Source organism: Oxyura jamaicensis, chromosome 2 (genome assembly GCF_011077185.1).
Source record: "Oxyura jamaicensis isolate SHBP4307 breed ruddy duck chromosome 2, BPBGC_Ojam_1.0, whole genome shotgun sequence".
Classification (NCBI taxonomy): Eukaryota; Metazoa; Chordata; class Aves; order Anseriformes; family Anatidae; genus Oxyura; species Oxyura jamaicensis.
The window spans coordinates 15,749,685-15,772,819 of NC_048894.1; the positions used below are offsets into that span (position 1 = coordinate 15,749,685).

A 23,135-nucleotide genomic window follows, 5' to 3' on the forward strand; every position below is an offset into this window, starting at 1 on the left:
GGTGTGTGGGGGAATGCAAGGCATGATGTCAGGCGCGAGGCAGGTGAGGCACCATGTCAGGTATGTGGGGGAGACAAGGCACCATGTCAGGTTATGTGGGGGAGGCGAGGCACCGTGTCAGGTATGTGGGATTGCGAGGCACCACCTCAGGCACAGGGAATGCAAGGTGCCATGTCAGGTGTGTGGGGAAGGCAAGGCGCCATGTCTCCATGCCAAGCACGAGGAAGGTGAGGCCCTGTGTCAGGCGGACATGTGCTGCCCTCAGCCTCCCTGTAAGCGATGGCTGATGTGGAAGGGGAGGCACGAATGGCCGTCATGGCCCGCCGGCGGTGGCAACCCCGCAGCCGCGCCCTGCCACACGCCGCCAGGGGCGGCCAGCCCCATGCCCGCTCCCCCCCCCGGCCCCGCCGCCCCCTCAGCGCCTTTCCCGCCAACCCCCTCCCCCACCACCCATCCGCGGGGCGCCACCGCGCCTGCGCCGCGCCGGGACTCCCTCGGCGGGTGACGCCACCGCGCGCCGCCGCCGTGACGTCGCGGAGGCGTGACGCAGCAGGCGGAGGGGGCGCGCGTGTGAGTTCCCTGCCCCCCGCGGCGGGACGGGCCGGGGCGGGAAGGGGGGGGCGGGCCCGAGGGGGGAGCGGGCCCGTGAGGGGCAGCGGGGCTGGCGGGGCGGGATGGAGCCTCCGCTGAGGGAGCTTGGCCCCAAAGGCACCCCCTGGCCAGAGGCTTGCCCGGTTCCGTGCCTACATGGCAGCCGGGGTGCCAAATCTCGCCCCTCGGGGCGGCCCGGTGCGCCTCAGGTCGCTGCTGGTGCTCAGCTGCTTTATTTTATCCGTGTTAACCGGGTCTGGAGCTGATTAATAACCTGAGGTCACAGGCAACTGTCAGTCCTTCGCTGCTGTGCAGCGTACCTGGCATAGTCCGGGAATTGCAGTCCTAAATTCGCGTGTATTCGTTTATCTGAACCTGTAGCATGCCATTGTTAATGGGCCTTCATGTAATTATTCCATAATAAAAGACCAAATAAAAGAACAAGATGAGGTAACTGCACAGCTCCCTCAAATCGCAGGAGCTCTCGTGCACAGCTTGTTTTTCACAGGGCTGCTCAGCAACCAAGATACTGAGCTGCCTCTTTTTTTTAGTCTAAGTTTATCACACCAATGCATTTCTAGTACTAGTTTTATGTGTAGTTAAGCTTTTTAAAGCTATTTTTATGCAAAACAAAGTGTACATTTAAGGGATGAGGGCATATCTTTTTTTTTCTGCCTCACTTGCTAAAAGAATCAGACTTTTTCGAAGTTAAAGTCTCTTAAAAATCAGAAAGGAAAAGGAAGGAAAATTCTTAGAGCAGTTATGGTGCAAGTTTAAAATACTTTTTGTAGTGGTCCAGTATATGGTTTTCTTGAAACATAGCTGGGGAATCAGAATAAAACTAACACTGTGTTCAAATGTTCTTAACCTTTGCCCAAGCTGCTGAAGTAATAAACTTTGGGGTAACCAGATATTCTGTAACTAAGGTGTTTTTCAGAGTATTCAACAAGGAAACACCAGTTTCCTATGCATCGGTTTCTCATTTGTGAGAATGTTGGAAATAGTGAGGACAGTGTATGTTAAGGTATTTCTGACTTCCTCATTATGAAACCTCAGATATACTTAGTAACTGATATGTATATGTACATGTTTTTAATGTACAGGTTCAATGATTATGCTGTGTTAGACCAACAGAATGTTCTTCATCAGTGACTTGAGGTGTTTCGAGCATTTTTATGTGAAGAGGTAATATTGTTTATGGAAGTGGTTTAATGTTTTAAATCTTTATGTGAGAATGGTGATAGTTTCATGCATTTATTTGTACCTAACGAGTTAGATGTTGTCAGGTCAAAATGAAATGCATGGCCAAGTGACAGAAGTACAGCTTTGATCTGAAGCTTGCTGAAAACATTAGTACAGTTACAATTACAGAAACTTAACAGAGTTTTAAAAAATAAGTGATCAAATCAGGAATGTGTTAACTTCATCAGTTACTTTATTAACAATATTGCTTGAAGTATTTATTACTGTAATTTCTAATTCAAATCACTGTAAACATATGGTATGCCTCAAAGATGTCATTCTATTTGATCTATTGAAATATATGTTTTAGCAGAATTCATGATTATTTACTGCTCTCTAAAATCTATGCCTCTGTTTTCTTATTTAATATGATTTTCTGTCCTTTGCTAAATACATTTCCTGAGATACTGGGACTTTCTGTTTTTTGTTTTCTTTAAAACAGGGATTGAGATGGATGAAATATTTTATTGGCCATAGCAGGAACAGGATGTGAAAGGTGGGTACTTTGAAAGAATACAGTTAAGATCCTTGCAGAATATTCTTTTTTTTTTTTTTAATCTGTTTTTATTTGAGCACAAAGAGATTGCATATTGTAAAGTAGAGTTTGAATTCAGTATTCAGTTACCTCATAAGAAGCACCTCTTTCTAATGGTAGATCTAACTAGCTTACGTCCTTTCAATTCTAGTAAGCTACTGTGTGTTTAGCTTTGGTTAAAAGATTAGATGCAGACAGCCTTACGTAGCTGATGCATTTTAGTTCTGCATTCTTTGAATGGAAATTTTAGAATCTGTCCTGTTCCGATGGTTTGCATGTTTCTATACTATTGTAAAACTGGACTGAGAAAATACCGCAAAGTGTTTCAGAATCTTGTGTTCTATATTCTGTTCAAATGGGGTCAAAGAAAGATTCACTCAATTTATGCAATTTCCTCCTTATTTAGAGCGTTTTTATTTTCATGCTTGGCATGATGGTGTTGGTTTTTTTTGAACCATTTCTGTAATGTCATCAAGGTCTATTGGTATACTCCAATGGAACTGCGTTCAAAATTTCCATGGAAAATATTGGTTCAGGAGCAGTAAAAGATTTTGTAATGCTTATCCTTATCTGCAATCAAGTTAAGATTTTGTCCTTATTTGCTTAGACTTAATTATAACAATAAAAATTAAACACTGACTTATGGAGAACCAGAATACTTTTTTTAAAAAAAAGATAAAATATGAACATATATTTTTACAAGACAAATACCAACAAATAACAGAACAGTTATGCTTGGGTAATACTCGAGCACTTATGCAGAATATTTGCATATTGTTATTATCAGAGTAGAGTGAAGTGTAAACTCCTGTACAATGTAAATATTAAAAATACCTATGGTGTACATCTTTAATGATATATATTTTTTTTAAATTTGGAAATAAAAACTTACAGTCACTTTTTGCTTCCCTGATTTCTCTTGCTGGCATAGCAAACAGGTTCTTACTGTTACCTTAAAATGGTGTTTGTAGAATCATGTCATCTTTTATTTTCTCTGTATGACTTCATGAAAATGCACAGAACAGCTGGGTAGAAACCATCCTACTCCTCACCGGATGTTTGCTGATTGTGTCTTTGACTTCCTGTAGCACATTGTTTGCAGGTATTGGTTTGCCCTGAATAAGCTGATTAAACTGAGGGCAGTGATACTCAAGCATTTTGTATTTATTAAATGAATGATTTCCTTGGTATTTATAACATAATTAAATGTTTTAGGAAATGTTATCACAGTTTGTATAGTGATACATCATCATTTATTAATTCTTACTAATTAATACCAAAAGTGTAATCAAAACGCCATCCATCTAACAGTGCTACAACTGTGCTGTGCATTAAACAAGGAAAGACTGTCTTTGGTTTGTCACTTCACTCTTTTTACTACTTTAGGAAAGAACCATTTCCTCACATAAGCTTGTGAAATATTCTTTCTATTCTTGGTTCTTTTTTTTGTCATTTTATTGAAGGGTGTACTGTACTCAGAGTCCTGCCTGAGGGCAGGCTGGCCAGAGTCCTGATACTGAAACAGGCTTAGCATTGAGCTGTCAATACGCTTACAAGCAGTGCACAAATGGAAAGGAAATAATATATAGCTCAGCACGTCTTTCAGAGTTGTGATGCATTGTGGTCACTTTGTTTGTGGTGAAGCTTTTTTCACCGGATTATATAAAGTGTAAAATTCTGCAGTATTTAGTACTGTGAGTAATCTATATATCTCTATTTACTTTTTTTTTTTAAAGTGAAACTTTTAGTGGATGCAATAGGATCTTAATGTCTGTGTATGTGTCCTGTAGTTTCATTCTGTGGCTTAGTCATTTATTGTTTTTCAGAAAGGCCAAGAACAAGATTGTTGGTTTAGAAAACATAGTCATGTTTAATGCCAGAGAGAGGTCACGTGCTGAGACGAGCTTTTGAGTGTCCCGTCCTGCTAAAATGCCCCTGTCACAGTAAGTCTCTGGGGAGACAGGAAGGTGGAAAGACCGGGAATGTTCTTGTGGCCTGCTTGACTTCTTGCTGAGAAAGGCAGGTGCGTTGAGGTGGAAAAGCAGCTCAGAAAATGTTTGATGTAAGTAGGTGCAAGGGTTGCTGGGAGAATGACACCACACCAGAAAGGCTTACCTGGACCTGTCAGTGGAATTGGTTTGGGATGATAGGTGGCTTCTAAGTTCATAGCGGAGTCTTGCTATTTGGCTGAATTTGGCAGATCAGCCAGAAAGAAACATTTCCCTAATCAGTCTCCCATACAAAGATATTATCAGTAAATGAAGGTTGGAATATCTGTAGGAATTAATGATTTCACTTGCCCTCTTTAAAACACCAGAAACCAAACCAAACAAGGCCTTAAGGGTGCATCTTCTGACTACTTGATTTGTTATTTGACCATTATAAGTGACAACTGAAAGGAATTCGGCTCTTCTAAGGGCTGTTGCTTAGGAAGAACATTCTCATAAATTATGTATGGTGACAGATTACAGTTCAAACCAATGTGATTTCTGCTGTAGTCATGCTTCTTTGCCACTTTGCTTTTCTTATATGTACATTTGTGGTTCTTTTGGATGAAAAATAGAAAGCAGGGTTTTTCCTGTTACTGCTTTGTACCCTGTTTCAGTATTCTACATGTCATTGATTTTAAATAGCATCAGTACAAAACTTAATCTCAGGCTTTTTTTGGCCTTTCCCTGAGTGGTTTTACCTCCTGAAGTGAGGTTACAGTCTGTCAGTTCTCTGAGTGCCTGTAATCTCAGGTTTGTATCAGGCTGCTGTTTCAGTGAAGTACCGCTACATACACGAAGACACTAGATTCTGACAGTTCTTGGTCTTTGTTAGCTCAGTTAAAACAGAGCAGGTGGTGAAGAAATAAGGTAGATCCATATTTTTAGGAAGCGAGACAGTAGAGTTTAAATATCAGTGTTCACTCCAACGTTCAGTGTCTCTGTTAATGACATGCACTCTCTTAAAAGTACATGAATACCCCAAAGTGCTGTTAGAGAATCCAAAAGGAGCAGTCTATACAAAGCTGCATAGCTTGTTGTGCAGATGTGCTCTGTGTATGATGAATCAAGCACTTCTTAAGTTACCAATCTGTCAGTAAAATCTCCTACATTAGTAATATGGATATTTAGTGGGATTTATTGCTATTGTCATAAGCAATTTTGGAGGCACTTCTGAAGAAGGAAAATGAATTGTTACTGGATTTGGAAAGGAAGTACTCATCTGTATTTCGGGACTGACACTGAGACCACCCAAATGCCTTCAGCTGTCTTCTGTTATTTTCAAAAATGGTTTGTTCTTTCTAGTAAAGTGTTTAGGAACAGAGCTGGGTCAAACACTATTATGTTTTTTCCTAAATGGCAGTATTAAACAAACTTTACAATATTGTTCCTGTCAGAGGAAAAACAATTGAGATGCTTTGTTTGATTCTCTCTTTTTTTTTTTTTTTTTTAAGCTCTCAGACAAAAGTAGCCATAGGCAGTTGTGACTTCACAGCTTCAGATGCGCCTTTTTCTTGGGAAGTTTTGCCTAATTTTGACTGGATATTTACCCTTTAATGGTCAATATAGTATCTATGATGTTTTATTAAGTTAATTCAGGGATGTTTGCTTGGAAGTTCTTGTAAGGTTAGTGGGATGTAGAATGTTCTTTTTCATATATATACGTGTTATGATGTCTATTTAAATCTTAATTTTTCAAAGGGCAAGTCCACTGTATTGCGTTACGGAGTTGTTCTTATGCAGAAGCACAGTTACTGCCTTACGTCAGTCCTGATGGTGAAAAGTTTGCAATTCTGCAGTTACCTTTGCTTATTCCGTCTTTATCTTCTCAGAAATCAGTGATTTTCTTTCTGGAAAGGTATCCTAGTGAGGATATAACAGAGATTTGGGACTGTAATGGGTGAGAAGTGAGCAAGAAATTATGCTAAAGAAGAGGGGAGCAAAGCTACCTGGCCTGAAAGAGTGTCTTCAAACATTCATGATAGCACATTTTCAAAGCAGGGGACTGGGTGTGAAGAATCTTGTTCCTGAGAGTTTGGTTAACTTCTGATATGTGTTCGTACTTGAAATCAGAGTAAACAAACATTAGCTTAGGTAAAATGTGTGATGGAGAATAGTATAGAAAATGAAAAACTATGGTAAAAATCAGTATCGTGCTGTGGTATGGCATGTCATCACACCGTGGTGCTGGATACCTCCTGGAAAAAGGGAGGTGTGGAGGAGAGGAGATTGAGAGAAAGCTAAAGGAGTGGTGTGTGTGGGGGTGGAAAATTGCTTGTATGAAGAGAAACTGAAAAAAGTTGGATTGTTCAACCTTTCAAAGGCAAAAATAAATAAATAAATAAAAGAAATGTAACACAAATACCCAGAATGATGAATGGTTTGAAAAAAGTAATTCAGCTTTTATTCTGTTGGTTCATGATACAAGAGTATGGAACATTCTGGGAAATCACGCTGGCAAATGGAGAAAGGATATATTAATGTTGATGAAACAGTGAGCTCTGCATTCCAGGGATGATTTTAATTTAGGAGTTTTCTTATAGAAATGGGATAATTTAGGGTGCAATAATATTTAATGACACTGATTCAGTTTATTTTTTTCCCTGGGAGAATATAAAACTTCATTTTTTTTTTTTAATTATTTGAGACTTTTTTTTTTCATTGGCATCTTTTCCACTGAAGTTCCCCCCAAAACCATGTATTGATGGCGGGAGTCAAGGAATTCAGATCACCCCTAGTTTGCATACAGGAGAAAAGGTAACATTGCAGTAACATTGCAGAGAAAAGGTAACATAGCAGTAACATTGGGGTCCTCATCAATTTGCACAGACGTTATGTAGGGCAGTTGGTTTTGTGACTTGCCACTAGTGAAACTAGCTAGGCATTGGAACGGGCTCCCAGGGAGGTGGTGGAGTCACCGTTCCTGGAGGTGTTCAAGGAAAGGTTTGACGTGGCGTCTGGGGACATGGTTTAGTGGGTGACGTTGGTGGTAGGGGGATGGTTGGAGCAGACGATCTTGGAGGTCTTTTCCAACCCTAATGGTTCTGTGAGACGTTGTTCTATTCACCGTTGATTTTTCTGTTGCCTGGACTCACGCCTTGAGTCCAGGCAACAGAAATACTTGAAATACTTTAATCCAAGTCAGTTCACGAGTTTATTCTGTACCTGGAGTGATGGAGGTTTTAGGGATGGTGAGATGAGCTAACATTGGCTTTCAGTGTCATCCAGCCAACTTCCAGCAACTATGTAAAAAGTCATAAAAGATAGCAGTGAGGGTATCTTTATTAAATGAACATGCTTGTCCCTGTGCCAGTTTTCTCTCTTGGTATGGTTCAAGTCCTAGAAACTACACGTGCTTTCAGTCTCTATCAAATACAAACCCCAGTGATAAACAAAAGCTTCAAAAGCAGTGTTCAGCAGGAAAAGGCTACAGGATCAGCGTTTGCTCATTCCCACTGCCATGTCCTTTTCAATCCATTTAGTGGAGGCTGCAGTTCTTACTTTTTTTGGGTGTATTTAGCAACAGCCTGACTTAAATTTGTTGTATTTGGCTCTAGCAAAGAGCAGATGTCAGGGAGGTGCTGTGACAGGAATAAAACAATTCAGAAAGCTTGTGGGAATCTGTGAGGATGGTTATAAGGGGGAAGACTTTCTCCTATTTTTTTTCCATGTTAGAATCCATACTGTAACATTCAGAGTTGGCATTCAATACAAACCTTGCCATGTTGCAAGGGCTGGTGCATTGACACAGGCATTCTTTCCTACAGCTCACGTTGTGGAGTTTATTTATAAAACAGCATATGCCTGTGAAATTATAATTGATACCTTAATTATGGGGAACTCATCCTAGAGATGGTAGCTCAGTGACCTGTGGGATTTTTTTCTGGTTTAGAATAGCCAAGATTTATACTGAAACATTTTCTGTGTGATTCTTAAACACAGAATTCCCCTGTCAAGACAGGAAAAACTTCAGTAATTAAGAGGTACTCTGTCAGGATGATAAGCCTAAAATAGTGGTCAACTTTAACTGTTACTTACGGTTGGAACATCTAAATAGTAAGCTTTACTTTTCAGGGATCATCACTTTTTCAAAAACAGGCATTTAAAAGCCACTGCTACATGTTGCCAGTCTTCTCATAAGCAAATGGGTGCCAGATGTGTGTGGGATCCTGGGGAAGGTTGTTGTGTTGTTTTTTTTTTCTTTTTTCTTTTGTAATGAGAAGAACGCTTCAAAAGTTACTGCCTTTTTATCTTTTGGACTGGAAGTATTTTATCTTTCTCTTGATAGAGACAATTCTGAAAACACCGTATAACTTGTTAGTAGAATGGTTGCTTGTTTATCTTTCTTATCTTTTTTTTTTTTTGCTCATCACCTACGTGCACTTCAAGAATATCTGTTGCAGCAGTACAGTTTGTAGATGATGAGAACATAAGCACAGACTAATTTGCAGTGGTTTTGATCACAGGGTGCTATATTTGAGAGTTGTGCCAACTCTGTTGTCTTACATGGATAATGATGTACTTAATACTTTGTGGAGCCTGAGGGATTTTTTTTCCTGTGATGAAAAAGCATTGCTTATACAGTAATCTGAAGAGGAGGATAGTAATAAATCTTCTGATTTTCCTTGAGATAATGCTCCTTAATCTTGTGCTTTATAAAAACCATGCTTCCTCCTGCTTTGGGTCTTTTGGTTCTAATGGGGTGATTGTAGCAACTCTTATCATTTTCAGGAGAGATGAGATTTGAAATAGAAGGAATCTATAGTATTGTGTGCTTAATCAGAATGTAATGAAAAAGCCTGACTTTTTTTTAAAGGCAAATGGTGCAGTGGAATGAGTTGTCAGAAGCTTCATATCTGTAAGGTACGTAGTATACTTACTTGCTCTGTTCTCCTCAGGGCTTATAAGGTCATGATTGGAATATGCAATTCACATTTGGGAACAAGTCTTTCCTATTTTTTGCTGATGAACAATGTAGATGTCATGCTTAAAGGAAAAAAGGACAAAGCAGCTTGCTTTTTAGCTGTAGCATTTTGAGTTTCTTGGCTAGGTTGTCAATTTCAGTGACAAAGTGACAAGCCCTTAAATAATTGTGGTCACCTCTGGTCCAAGAGGATTGAGTGAAGTCTTTTTGCTTCCCTAAAAGGAAGCCAAGTTTTTGTCAACAGCTGCTGTGATGTTTATTCAGGCTGCAGGTAAATCCTGTCGAGTGCACAATTTTACAGTTCTGACCAGTTGAGGGGATGCTCTTCTGCTTAAGATGAAATGCTGAAACTAACACAATTTGATTAGCATAATATATCACAGAATCACAGAATTTCTAGGTTGGAAGAGACCTCAAGATCATCGAGTCCAACCTCTAACCTAACACTAACAGTCCCCACTAAACCATATCCCTAAGCTCTACATCTAAACGTCTTTTGAAGACTTCCAGGGATGGTGACTCCACCACCTCCCTGGGCAGCCTGTTCCAATGCCTCACAACCCTTTCAGTAAAGAAGCTCTTCCTAACATCTAACCTAAAACTCCCCTGGCGCAACTTTAGCCCATTCCCCCTCGTCCTGTCACCAGGCACGTGGGAGAACAGGCCAACCCCCACCTCTCTACAGCCTCCTTTAAGGTATCTGTAGAGAGCGATAAGGTCGCCCCTGAGCCTCCTCTTCTCCAGGCTGAATAAGCCCAGCTCCTTCAGCCGCTCCTCGTAGGACTTGTTCTCCAGGCCCCTCACCAGCTTCGTCGCCCTTCTTTGGACCCGCTCAAGCACCTCGATGTCCTTCTTGTAGCGAGGGGCCCAAAACTGAACACAGTACTCGAGGTGCGGCCTCACCAGAGCCGAGTACAGGGGGACGATCACCTCCCTAGCCCTGCTGGTCACACTATTTCTGATACAAGCCAGGATGCCGTTGGCCTTCTTGGCCACCTGAGCACACTGCTGGCTCATATTCAGCCGACTGTCCACTATCACTCCCAGGTCCTTCTCCACCTGGCAGCTCTCCAACCACTCATCTCCCAGCCTGTAGCTCTGCTTGGGATTATTACGCCCCAGGTGCAGGACCCGGCACTTGGCCTTGTTAAACTTCATGCAGTTGACCCCAGCCCATCGGTGCAGCCTATCCAGATCCTCCTGCAGAGCCTTCCTACCCTCGAGCAGATCGACACACGCACCTAACTTGGTGTCATCTGCAAACTTACTGAGGGTGCACTCAATGCCCTCATCCAGATCATTGATGAAGATGTTAAAGAGGACCGGCCCCAGCACCGAGCCCTGGGGGACGCCACTAGTGACTGGCCTCCAACTGGATTTGACTCCATTTACCACAACTCTTTGGGCCCGGCTATCCAGCCAGTTTCTAACCCAACGAAGCGTGCGCCAGTCCAAGCCAAGAGCAGCCAGTTTCTTGAGGAGAATGCTGTGGGAGACGGTGTCAAAAGCCTTGCTGAAGTCAAGGTAGACCACATCCACAGCCTTTCCCTCGTCCACCCAGCGCGACACTTTGTCATAGAAGGAGATCAGGTTCGTCAAGCAGGACCTGCCTTCCATAAACCCATGCTGACTGGGCCTGATCGCCTGCTTGCCCTTCAAGTGCCGCATGATGACTCCCAAGAGGATCTGCTCCATGAGCTTCCCTGGTACTGAGGTCAAACTGACAGGCCTGTAGTTCCCCAGGTCAGCCCTCCGGCCCTTCTTGTAGATGGGCGTCACATTCGCTAGCCGCCAGTCAGCTGGGACCTCCCCCGATAGCCAGGACTGCTGATAAATGATGGATAGTGGGTTGGCCAGCTCCTCTGCCAGTTCTCTCAGTACCCTTGGGTGGATCCCATCCAGCCCCATCGACTTGTGCACATCCAAGTGCCGTAGCAGGTCACCAACCAGTTCTTCGTGGATGGTGAGGGCCACATCCTGCTCCCCATCCCCTTCCACCAGCTCAGGGTACTGGGAATCCAGAGAACAACCGGTATTGCCGCTAAAGACTGAGGCAAAGAAGGCATTGAGCACCTCCGCCTTTTCCTCATCTCTTGTAACTAAGTTTCCCCCTGCATCCAGTAAAGGATGGAGATTCTCCTTTGTCCTCCTTTTTGTGTTGATGTATTTATAAAAGCGTTTTTTGTTATCTTTAATGGCAGTAGCCAGATTGAGCTCCAGATGAGCTTTGGCCTTCCTAATTTTGTCCCTGCACAGCCTCGCTACATCCTTATAGTCCTCCCTAGTGGCCTGCCCACTTTTCCAAAGATTATAAACCCTCTTTTTTCTCCTAAGCTCAAGCCACAGTTCTCTGTTCAGCCAGGCTGGTCTTCTTCCCCGCTGGCTCATCTTTGGGCACATGGGAACAGACCGCTCCTGCGCCATTAGGATTTGCCTCTTGAAGAGCGCCCAGCCTTCCTGGACCCCTTTGCCCTTTAGAACCGATATGCCTGTCCTGTACCTAATTTCTGCTGGGTATTTTTCACTTGGCTGTCAAATTCCTTTCTTTACTGCAAACACTGCAGTAAACAAACATTTGAAAAAACTGTAAGTTACGGATTCTGTATTTAAAGGCTTTATTCTTGATCGCTTAATCACATTTTTAAAGGTTTCTACTACCTGATGAATTTCACTATAAAAGAAGCATGAAAGCATAGATTCCTTTTCGGCTAGATCAAGACCTGCAAGGATCACACCCCTATTTCTTTTTCAAAATGCTACGTAAGTGTTAAACTTGCCTTTATATCCTAGTGTACTGTGAAGATAGCTGCCTATTGCAAGGGGAGCTGGCTTCTGTATCTTCTCTGGCAGCTGAAGCCAAATGGAGTCTACATACAGCTACCGAGAGGCTTCTTGTTACTCATGGAACAAGTGCTGAGCAGTTGAGGGCTTTTTTCAGTAGCCAGAGAAGTTATTAAGGAACTGAAATTATTTTTTAAACCATAACTTTAATAATCTCTTATGACGTGCTTAGGTGCATGTGATAATGCTTTTGTATACTGTTAATTATTCAGAATAATTGTCATGTTCTTTATAGAACAATAATCTATTACATTTGGAACGCGTTAATCTATAATTGCTCTAATTTGGTGGCATGCTGGGAGAGCAAAATGCAGCTTTTGGAAACCTTTTGAAGCATTGACATTTTTAGGGTAAAAATAACTTAAATTTACAGGAATAGGTAAATGTAATACATTTACACACATGTAATAATGTAAGGTCTGGGTGCTTGCGTACAGTTTTGAGGTCTGGTTTTGGTCCTTACAGATAGTGGGTAAGACTGACTAGAATGTTGAGAGCAGCCCTTTGGTAGTTCTGTGGTCTTGTTTCAGACAAGCAGAAAAACACGTTTCCTTAAAAAAAAAAAGAAAAGTACACTGTGTAGTACATAAGTAGTGTTTTCACTCTCTGACATTCTCGTATCTTTCACGCGTTTAACAGTTGGTAACATGTGAAATACACAAATAATTTGTTTCTGATGTTGATGGGTCACAGAAGGGAAAGTGGCCTGCAATTCTGTTCCGCATCTGATTTGTGCGTAGCAGTAGAAGCAGGAACTGACCATATCTTTAAACAGTGCACTGTACCACTGGCTGTAGCCTCTGGCATAAAAGTAAGCTGGTTCTCAGGCACACTCTATTTCTCATAAAAACCTTTGGTTAGTGATATTATTAAGGTGTAATTGATATAATGGTATTATTTTTAAAACCTTTTTGGAGGTATTTTGTGTATAAAAATCTTCAAAATATGTAATATTGATGCTTATTGGAATGTGACATTTTTCAAATTTCAGTACCCAAAAGCTTATTTGCCTCTGCAAGACTAAAATAGAACTACTTTTTTTTTTTTTTTTTTTTTTAAATCAAACTGCATTTAGAGAATTTAAGAATCTTTTGAGAGATTTATTTGATCAGCTTTTGAGAAGCAGATGAATTCTTTAGACTAAAAAGGCTGCTAAGTAAGTTGATAGAAATGCTTCACTATACAATTGTTGGTTCTGTATACATCAATTCCAGTTTCAGGAAGCTGTTCATTTCAGAAAAAAAAAAATCAGAAAACAGAAAAAAAAAGAAAACAACAACATTGATCTACGGAAGCTGTGGAGTAATGGGCTTTGATTGGAGCATGGAAAATGCATGAAATCGGAATAATGTCATAAGGGTGACATCTACGTACTGTCGGAACTGCCCTGCTTTGTCAAGGAAATAGAGCAGGCTAAGTGTCCTGTGTCCTTCTTAACCCTGGGACACTTCAGTAATGGCAGAAATAGTTATTCTGGACAGTTTAAGCCTTTTTTTTGTCTAACTGGAGTTATATTTTTAAAAATGAGTGCTGTTAATGAAAGCAATTTACTTGGATTGTGACCTTATAACATTCAGACATCAGGCACGAGAGAGACCATTTCCAAAATACTAGGAATTAAATGTTAATAGATAAATTAAAAAAAATGAGACTTGATTGGCAGAGAATAACATACTTTCTTGGAGGGTATTTACAAATAACAGTTTCGTTTTTTTTAATGGTCTCTATCTGTTATTTACATATGAGTGGTGCAGGTATCTGAGGGAAGTAATTCCGTCTTTGGTAAATATATTTAGCAAACTGTTTTATACTGAGAAGGAGAAATTGTTTAGTGCCTTGACTTGCAGTATGGAACAGACTACATGGGAAGGCTGACACGTGGAGTTGACTGTGTGTAGGTGCCCCCAAAAGTGAAAGTTTTCAATGTATTGAAATCTCCAAGCAAATTTAGAAGCCTAATAAATTTCAAAACCAGTATCTTTGGAATTCTCTTTTTTCATTATAAACTGGGTTCACAGGCCCAGAATAGGACATTCCTTACTGTCCTCACTTAAAATCAGCTGTATTTCTGGCAATAAAACGAATGCCCGTAACCTCTCAGTTTTCAGCGGTAAATTACTGCTTTTCAGATAAAAATTCTAAAGAGGTCCAGTAAAGAGGTCAGGAGGAAAACTGGGTTGCAGAAGAATTTCCTGTTAGCAGTGCACACTGGTGAGCCACAACACAGCTTCAGAGTCCAGAGAAGAGTCAGTTAAAGATGTGTGCATTGAAGGGAATCCTCAGCTTCTGCTGTGTTGCCTGCACAAGGGAGGTACAAGAAACGTTTCCCAGCGTTGTCGCCATCAGTTCATCCGCACAGTAAGAGGCCTACAAGTTGGCTCTTTGCTGGAGCAAAGAGGCTTTCGGGCTGGTCAGCTAACCTTGGTGGACTACCAAAAGGTTTTATCCACGTTGGCACTGTCATAATTCAATTGAAAGATGGCAGCATCGCTGGAAATATTTCTGCGTGACGTGCACAAGTCCTTTTGAAGACAGAATGTCCTGCCGCAATTTGGAAATGCTTTTCTGACTGATCTGCAGCGTAATCTGTTGTGGATAGATTTGGATCGAGTTTGTAGCCATGGAAAATTTAGTGTAGCTGAATCTACATTTGCACTTTTTCAGATAATATATTGTACAGACACTGTACTGCTGACAAATTAATCTTCTGTGGAGGCAGACGTTTAGGAGCAGTGACTGTAATCTCAGAACGTGTATTGACTGGGGAGAGCTTGGCTTGGGTTTGCAAATCACCAGCCCTTAGAAGATTAGGTTTTGCACAGGAGAAAATGGAACTTTATTGTAGTATCCTTTACCTCCAAGATGAGGCCATGGTGCTTGCCTCTTTTTCAGCCTCCATCTCAGTAAAATAGGAAGTAGTAGTTTCACATTTCAGTTTTGTCTCCGAAAGGATGCCAGTTTGCATGCTTGCATGACTTGTGCAAGCCATGATGTGCAATGACTTTCTGGCCTTGATTTGGTTCTTCCTTACACCATATCTGCCCTGTCTGCATGCCCACACTTCAAAATTCTCATGTGCTTCTTGTGTATTTTCATATTTTGGTGTTTCATAAGCTGTGCTTATTTACTTAGTGTTTTCACTAACAGGTGGCTGAAGGTAGGTATCGGCCGTGCAGGAGTTTGTGCTGCATGCAGAGTTGGTGATGTGAAAGATCCATCTTAGACCTGAAGGCAAGGAAAAGGAAACAAAATGAGAATCAAGTAGAACAGATGAGGAAAGGAGAACTTCTGTAATAAATAGAAATAGAGGGGATTACCTGGGTGACAAGATGGAGGAAAAGCTGAAGTGCTGGTATGGAGATACACTGCAAATGTAATGTGTCATCACAGTGGTAGTGCTGTTCTGATGCATAACTGAAATGACAATTGAAGAAGTATGTTGTGTAAATAAGACAAACTAATTTTTCTAAATCAGGGAAGTACTTGTATATCCCATTTTTGGGGAGATTTGTTCATTCTGATTCATACTTACTGTAGGGGATCTTATTTTTGTTTAATATAATGAGAATATATTCAAAACTTTTAATCAGCAAATTCATTTAAAAAAACAACTGATGCTTGGGTGATTTATTGCTTGTCTCTTGTCTGATCAGGGTTATTTGCTGATACTTTGGAGCATTATCTATTAATAGATCCAAGTGGTACAATTTTCTTTAGTGGAGAGCTTAAAAAAAGTCTCTTCCTTAATAAAAATGTTTTGCAGGTCTGTTTGAAGAGCTCATGTATACGATCTTGTTCAGTTTCCAAACTGTCACTTGGAAGCTTTGTAAGTGGATTGCATTACACTCAGAATACTCAAATTCCATTTGTGTCTCTAGAGAACAGAGATCCCTCTACTATTGAATGCATAGGATAACTTGAACCTATTCTATTGAGCTATGGGGTGTATTTCAGAATTTGGGAGATGGATTTTTACAAAATAGATAACTGAGAGAGTTAGTATTCTTGCTTGGATAATGTGCTATTTGTTTTGGAAGGCAGTTTCCCATGACTAAATAAGAACAAGATGTTTGACCACCTTCTAGGGAGGAGGCTGTTTGGTCAGCATCAAATTAAAAGAAAAAATTTAGAAGAGGCAACGTACCATTCTTACGTGGTGTTGGAAATGTTTTCATGTTTCTTCTGAGCTTTAATTACAGAGCATGTGCATGGCAACAGGAAAGGCCAGAGGTTTTCTTCTGTTCTTGGAAGTATAGCTTTATCACATCGTTGGGAATTTATAGCCTAGTAATATGTAGTGTTTTTTCCATTCCTGTGTTTTGCAATGGGTTTGCACAGCCTTGTAGTTTGGCAGCAGAGAGCTCAGTTTTTCATGATTTTTTTTTTTTTTTTTTTGGCATGAAAGGGTTACTGTTCACATTTCCTGTGTAATTCCTTCTGATCTTGCTGGGCTGTAATTACTTTCTTGATGTTAAACATTCCCAGGCTCCTATAACCTCCTAGCCTGCTTGCACTGGCCAAGTCTGTCCCAGGTGATCATGTGGGCGAACCTCCTGTTTTTAAGGATAAAAATCTCTCCTTCCTGTGTAAGATAGGCTGCACACTCATTCCTTTGCTGTGCAATCCCAAGAGAAATCCTTTTAAAAAATAATAATAAGGTAACACATCAGTCTTTCAGAGTCAGATTTAGCAGCCAAATATGTGACAAATGAAGTGTGTGGGTTTAGAATTTGCTGAATCTTCATTGAATGACTTCTAGTTCACATTAAATATTCTTTTCTTAATTCATTTGGAAAATAGGTTATGATATTAAAAAGACAGATTTTGACTGTAGTGTCTCACTTCTGACCATGTAATTGGCAAATCATTTTAAGCGTGCTTGAATGTAGAACTACTTAGTTGAGCTTTCAGGATTATTTTTTGCTTTTGATTTCTTTGCTGTAGTTGCATATCTTTATATATATATAAAAAAACAAACACTAGAGGATATTACTCAGTTCTCTCATTGACATGTAGTTCAATTATCCCGTATTTCTTCTGATTTTCTTTCTGATTTTCATTTTGAGGTATATAAACAGTAAACACAAGGTTTTATTTTTCTTTTTAATACAAGTAACTGCATACTGCTGAAAAATAATGGCTTCAGAGGTGTGGGATCTGAAGTGATGTGTTCTGCGAAGGCGCTGAAAGTTTCTGTGTGGTACATTCAAGCTGCTCTTCAGCTTTCACCTGGAGGAGCCACCTGTCAGAATGCGAGTGAAGCTTGCTGTCCATCACCTTTATGCCATTTTCTCACAGTGTTCAGCAAGATCCAAGTGGTGTTTTAGGGTGTGAGGAGTTATAACGTGCTGATATATTAACTTTTTTAATAACAATGTCAGATATGGTAGCTGGAGGTTCTTTGCACTGTTGGGTTGATAAGAAACCCAAGTTTTGATACTTAATTCAAGAGCACTAGCTTAATTACCCTGCTACAGGCATATTTTTTTTTTTGTCATAATCCTTATTGTATTATTTCATGCTTTTAGTTGGTTGCTGTGTGATATTCTCAGGCTGCGAGTAATTCTGCTTTATTTAGATGCAATATTATGCTTGTAACTCGGATAATCAGAAGTTTTCCTTAGTAAAAAAATAAAGCCTGTGCTTTACTATATAAATTGAAGTTAGACCAGTTGGTGTTCATGTTAACTGTGCTGCTATGCCAGTGAAGTTTAAGATGAGTGTATGTTGATGAAAATATCTCTAATTTTTATTAGGAAGTCTTCTTGAGTACGATGGTGTAGTTATAACTGGAATGCAGTTAGTATACTGCCCAGTTCTTAACTGCTTTGTCATGTAGTTGGTAACGTGGCTATCAGATATGTGTATTTTTATTGTGGAGCTCAGAGGTTCTTACCCATGTATTACTCAAGCACAGATTCTGGCATAAAGTATTGATACAGTAGTCATATATATGGCTACTGTGTTATACAGGGGTGGGGACCATGGAGCACCTAGTGAGTGTAACTAAACAGGCCAAAGATACTGCTGCTATCTTGAAATTAAACCATTTTCCATTTATCATTGCCTTTATGCGATCTCCAGGTACCTGAGCTTTCATAGGAAACTTCATCTGAAGAGCACTTGCTTAACGCGTGCGCTTGGGTATGTGCTAAACACATGGCAGGAGCACGAGGCTTCCTGTGCAGCAAGGTGGTGCTTTTGGTAAAGCTTTTTTTCAGAACAACTTGCTGTAGGCTTTATGTTATGAAAACACGGGTGAACTCAGTTGAAAGTGAGCACAACTGTAGTGAAGCCAGCCTGCTTGCTGTCTAATAGGATGTAGAGACTTCTTTTTCCTGTTTAATTTCAATGCTACTCAGATGAAGACAGTGAGGAATTGCATGTTGTATTGTAATTAAAGGTAACCTGTTTTGAATTTACTTTGTGAAGTGCTTCGAGTGTAATGGACATGGCTCTCCATTATAAATTTCACCTTTGCAGTAGAAAATTCCCTCAGTGGTGATGAATTTTGATTGAAAAGTATGTGGTTTCGGAGTCCTATGCAAATTACATCCTGCTTTTTGTGCAGAAGACAAATTAAAGGATGTACACTCGTGATGTTGATCTTGTGTGGTCCTCTGTGTGTGTGCATGTTGATCTTCTAGTGGTTTAACTTAAAGAAAACTTTGATTTAGATGTCTCCAATGTGCTGGAGGCCAAGTGATGCATGTGGTTGTGCAGCAGGGAAGAACTGGGCCTAATTTAAGTGTATTTAGCGAGGAGAAGAGGTGTGTTTTGTTTTAATAAGCTATAATAAAATTAAGGAATAATAGGCATTAGGTAGGTTTTTAAGCTTTCAGACAATGTAGTCAACTGTTTTTTTATGTTCAGAGTTCTGCAAGTTCTGTCCTTGAGTAGACAAGTAAATTGACAAAATGCATAAATACGTCTAGGATTTGATACTAATTAATTCATTTTACTTATCTAAGGCAATATTACGTGCCTTGGTTTGAAACAGGCTATAAAAAGTAATGTGTAAACAAACATAACACAGCAGGTGTAATGGCATGCTTTGTAGAACTGCACACGTTTGGTTTTAGGTGCAGTGGTTTCTCACTTCCAACATTTCACAGACTGAAGTTTAGTTACAGAGTGCCTCTTGGCTAGGTTTTCAAGGCCAATTTTTATGTTGCTTTTTTGAGTGACTCGGTATTTTATTATGTATAGTTCAAGTACTTCTAAAATGTTGACTAGCATTCTGATAGACTTGCATTATTTACCAGTGGAGCTCAAAATGAGTGATAGACTTTTCCAGTTCTCTTGGACTTACCCTAGACCAGAAGATGCCATATCTACTGATGGAAGAATCTCAGAATACATGCTGGTTGTCACTGAATAAATCAGTATACAACTGTCTTTCAGAGAATCATGGAATGGGTTGGGTTGGAAGGGACCTTAAAGATCATGTAATTCTAACACTCCTGCCCTGGCAGGGACACCTCCCACCAGACCAGGTTGCTCGAAGCCCTGTCCAGCCTGGCTGTGAACACCTCCAGGGATGACGGGGGGTGCGTGGTTGGAACTGGATGATCTTTAAGGTCCCTTCCAACCCAACCCATTCTATGATTGTATCTATGAAGTATCTGTATGATACTTTAAACTCAGATGAAACTTAGAGGCTTTGAACATGACTATCAAAGTTTTAATTTGGCCATAACATGGGAGTTAATCCCACTAGCAAAAAAATATATATATATATAGTAAATTACCCTAAGCCCTTGTAAGTTCAGTTTCAAAACTTGAAGGATTGAAATGATTTAGGTAGTGTAGGTGTTCCACAAATAGCATGATTTTTGTGAGAAATGGTTGAAAATGTACTGGTTGCCACACCACAAAAGCCTACTTGCTTTAAAATCTTGGTCATGCTTAATTGTTATTGTCTTGAAGTACTAATTCAGCTTGGTCTTGCTTAGTTTGAGATTAAACTGAGTGAGTTAGGAATACAAATATCCTCAGGAACAGAAGGCAAAGCTGGAGGCCCGTAGAGAAAGAAGAATGTTCCCAGGGTTAGCATAGTCTGAGCACCACAGCTGGTTGTTGGACAGCGGCCAGGAACAATTTTGACATGTTTATTTCCCTTTTTTTTCCTCCATGAGCATGTTTGGGGGACACTTCATTAAGGATGTCCCACAGCCTTTGAAGCTTCGTGCCTTTAACGTTTTTCAATCAACAAGCAGGGTGATGGATACAGAAATGAAAATGATATTGGCAAGGACTATTTGCACAATAAAATCAACATCAGTGAATGAAGGCAGCGAAGTAGGACAGGTTAGAATTCAATTTATTCTTTTGCGTGTTTATCTGCGTGAAGGTTTTTTGTAATGAGAAGGCATGTTTCATCAGTAAGTAACGTGCTGACAGATGGTTATAAATCCTACAAAAACAGATATTTAAGTAATTCATAGAACATGCTTATGCTTTGTCTGCAAATCTTGTCCTGCACACTACATGGCGAGTGGCTCACCAGTTTGAACAACAGATGCTGCTCCTGGATGCTAATCAATCAAGCAATATCACCAAATCTGGATAAGCCGGTGGCATATTTTTGTCTATCTACATTTTCCAGTTGATATTCGGAAATGTGTTTATACCAGGTTGTCTAGAAAATATACTGTTTCATGCTCTTAAAATAAATACCAGACCCTTTGGCCCAGCAGTTGCTTTGTCAGTCGAATCAGACCTCTGGGAGCATGAAACAAGGGAATTGGGGCGTTCCAGGCAGGAGATCCTTCAAAGTGATGTGTCCTTTCCCAGAAGAGGAGATGGATGTGACTGTTTGAGCAAAGAATGCAGGCACAACAGCTGAACTTCTCTGCTGGGGTCTGTATGTAACAGTTTGGGTAGAGCAGCAGGGAGGGAGGGTGCTGCTGCCTCTGCATGTGCTCAGCACACAGGTTGCTTCTCTTGCTGCGATCTACACCAGGGTTCTGCAGCTGTATCCAGTTCGTCAGCTGTGGAAGCTGAACTGGCCTTACATTTGCAAAATAAGTGTGAATAAATCGATTGTGTGTTGGGAATTATTTTTATCTACAACAACAAATTATGCAGTGCTCTTTAATGCTGTACTGGCTCCAGCTGGGAGGAGTTAAGTTTCTTCAGAGCAGCCTGTATGGGGCTGTGGTTTAGATCTGCGACCAAAACAATGTTGCTAACACAGCCGTGTTTTCACCATGGCTGAGCAGTTTGCAGAGCATCAAGGTCTTCTCTGCCCTCCCAGTGAGCTGAGTGGGGGGTACGCAGCACTGGGAGGGGACACAACAGGGCAGGTGACCCAAACTGGCCAGAGAGATATTCCATGCCATGTAACGCCATGCTGAGCAATTAAAAGGGGGAAGAAGGGGAGCTCAGGGAGGCTGCCATCTTCTGCTCAGGAACTGGCTGGGCGTCGATCTACCCGTGGGAGGTGTTGAGTGATTGCCTTTGCATCACTTGTGTTGCTCTGTGTTCTTCTCATTCCACTTCTTCATTTATTAAACATTTTTTATTCCAACCCACAAGTTTTCTTGCCTTTATTCTTCTTTTCCTCTTACTTGGTCCTACTAGCAGAGAAGGAAGTGAGTACTGGGATTAACCCACAGCAGGTGCTTATCACAGAATTTATATACAACCTAACCTTTTAATTTTGCATTAAATTTGGAACCACGGGTTTTGTGAGGGTGTTTCACTGAGATTGTTCTAATTTGTAAATTTAATGTGGGATTCTTCCAATGCAGAATAGCTTGTTATATGCTGAGGAAACAGTAAAGGTGGAATTGGTATAGGATTAAGTTGCTAAGGCCAGTCATCAAGTTTGGCCCGTTAAGTCCCTCTTTCTGGTGAATGGTGATAGGACCGCATTTGGGAAACATAGTTTGTAATTCCTGGTTGGACAACGTTTTTAATGTTCTGCATTATTAAGAAAATCCAACTAATATTTGCATCTCTGGTTTTGGAACTATATGGTGTTGAAGTGTAGTAGGCACTCAGCTATCTGGAAAAAAGGTCCTTAACCCTGAAGCACAGTCCAGGGTAGCAATGTTGTAGACAGAGTTTGGGGGTGGAATCAGCGTAGCATGAAAGCAATTGAAGCAGTTCTTAGTACAACACCTGATCAGTTACCTGGGTTATTTTTCAGTGCAGTGCGATCTGCAAGGACCAGCTGGGCCTCCTTCAAAATAAGAAACCAAATGTTCCAGTACACAACTTTTACTAAGAGCTTTTTTGTTGAGGGAGACTGTAAGGCCTAGTAGTGTGTAGAATATAGTCTGCTTTGGTGATAAGGTGAGCCCTTTTTTGTGGATCTTGAACAACCAAACCTCTTAGAAGTGATGAGCTGCTAGGCGATTTGAATTTTAACACACTGGGGATATATACCACCTTGGCCTAGGTAATCTGTTGCCCGCTCAGACACAGGTTTGCCTTCTCCATTTGTCATCTTTTCCATATGACGGTATGCTCCTTCTATTTTTCTTTTTTTTCCCAGCTCTGGATCACTTGTTTTGTGTAAGCCTGCAAACAGGACACGTTGAAGTTGCTTTTAAAAAATGTTCTATATTTTCTGTGTGAGGGATATTGCTGCATAAATATCATAAATGTTTTGGTCAGGTAGAGAAAGTAGCTTTCTGACTGAAGCTGTCTAGCTGACTTTTTTTAAGAAACTCCATAAAGGAAATCCTTACCGAAACAACTGTAAATGATGCCCACTTTACATACAGGTAATACCATGGCCAAAGTTAGGACTACTCAGCTCCAGAGCTGTAAAGTCAGAAATAACTCCGTTATTTGAGTCAGAATTGCAAAGGCGTTTCACCTTGCAAAGTTTGGAGTGTTTATTTTTGCTTGGATTTTTGTCAGCTGCTGGTTGTCTGTCCTCTAAGGAGAGCATTAACATCTGCAGACTTTAAATAACGAAACCCCTGTACAGAATCCCTCCTGAATGGCACAACAAGTTATATTCAAGATTCAGGCGGTGTCCAAAGGACCCAAAATGCCA

General features: G+C 40.7%; 1 protein-coding gene across 3 annotated transcripts in view; it reads left to right on the forward strand.

The window, feature by feature from the left end:
* Positions 1 to 441: 441 nt before the first annotated feature.
* The window catches only part of ZNF438 (zinc finger protein 438), a 52,125-nt gene continuing 29,431 nt past the window's right edge, over positions 442 to 23,135 (forward strand). For all 3 annotated transcript variants that reach the window (XM_035318906.1, XM_035318907.1, XM_035318908.1), the window contains exons 1-3: positions 442 to 570; positions 1,695 to 1,776; positions 2,276 to 2,329. The gene's annotated coding sequence lies outside the window, so the exon portion shown is untranslated. The remainder of the gene's footprint in view (positions 571 to 1,694; positions 1,777 to 2,275; positions 2,330 to 23,135) is intronic.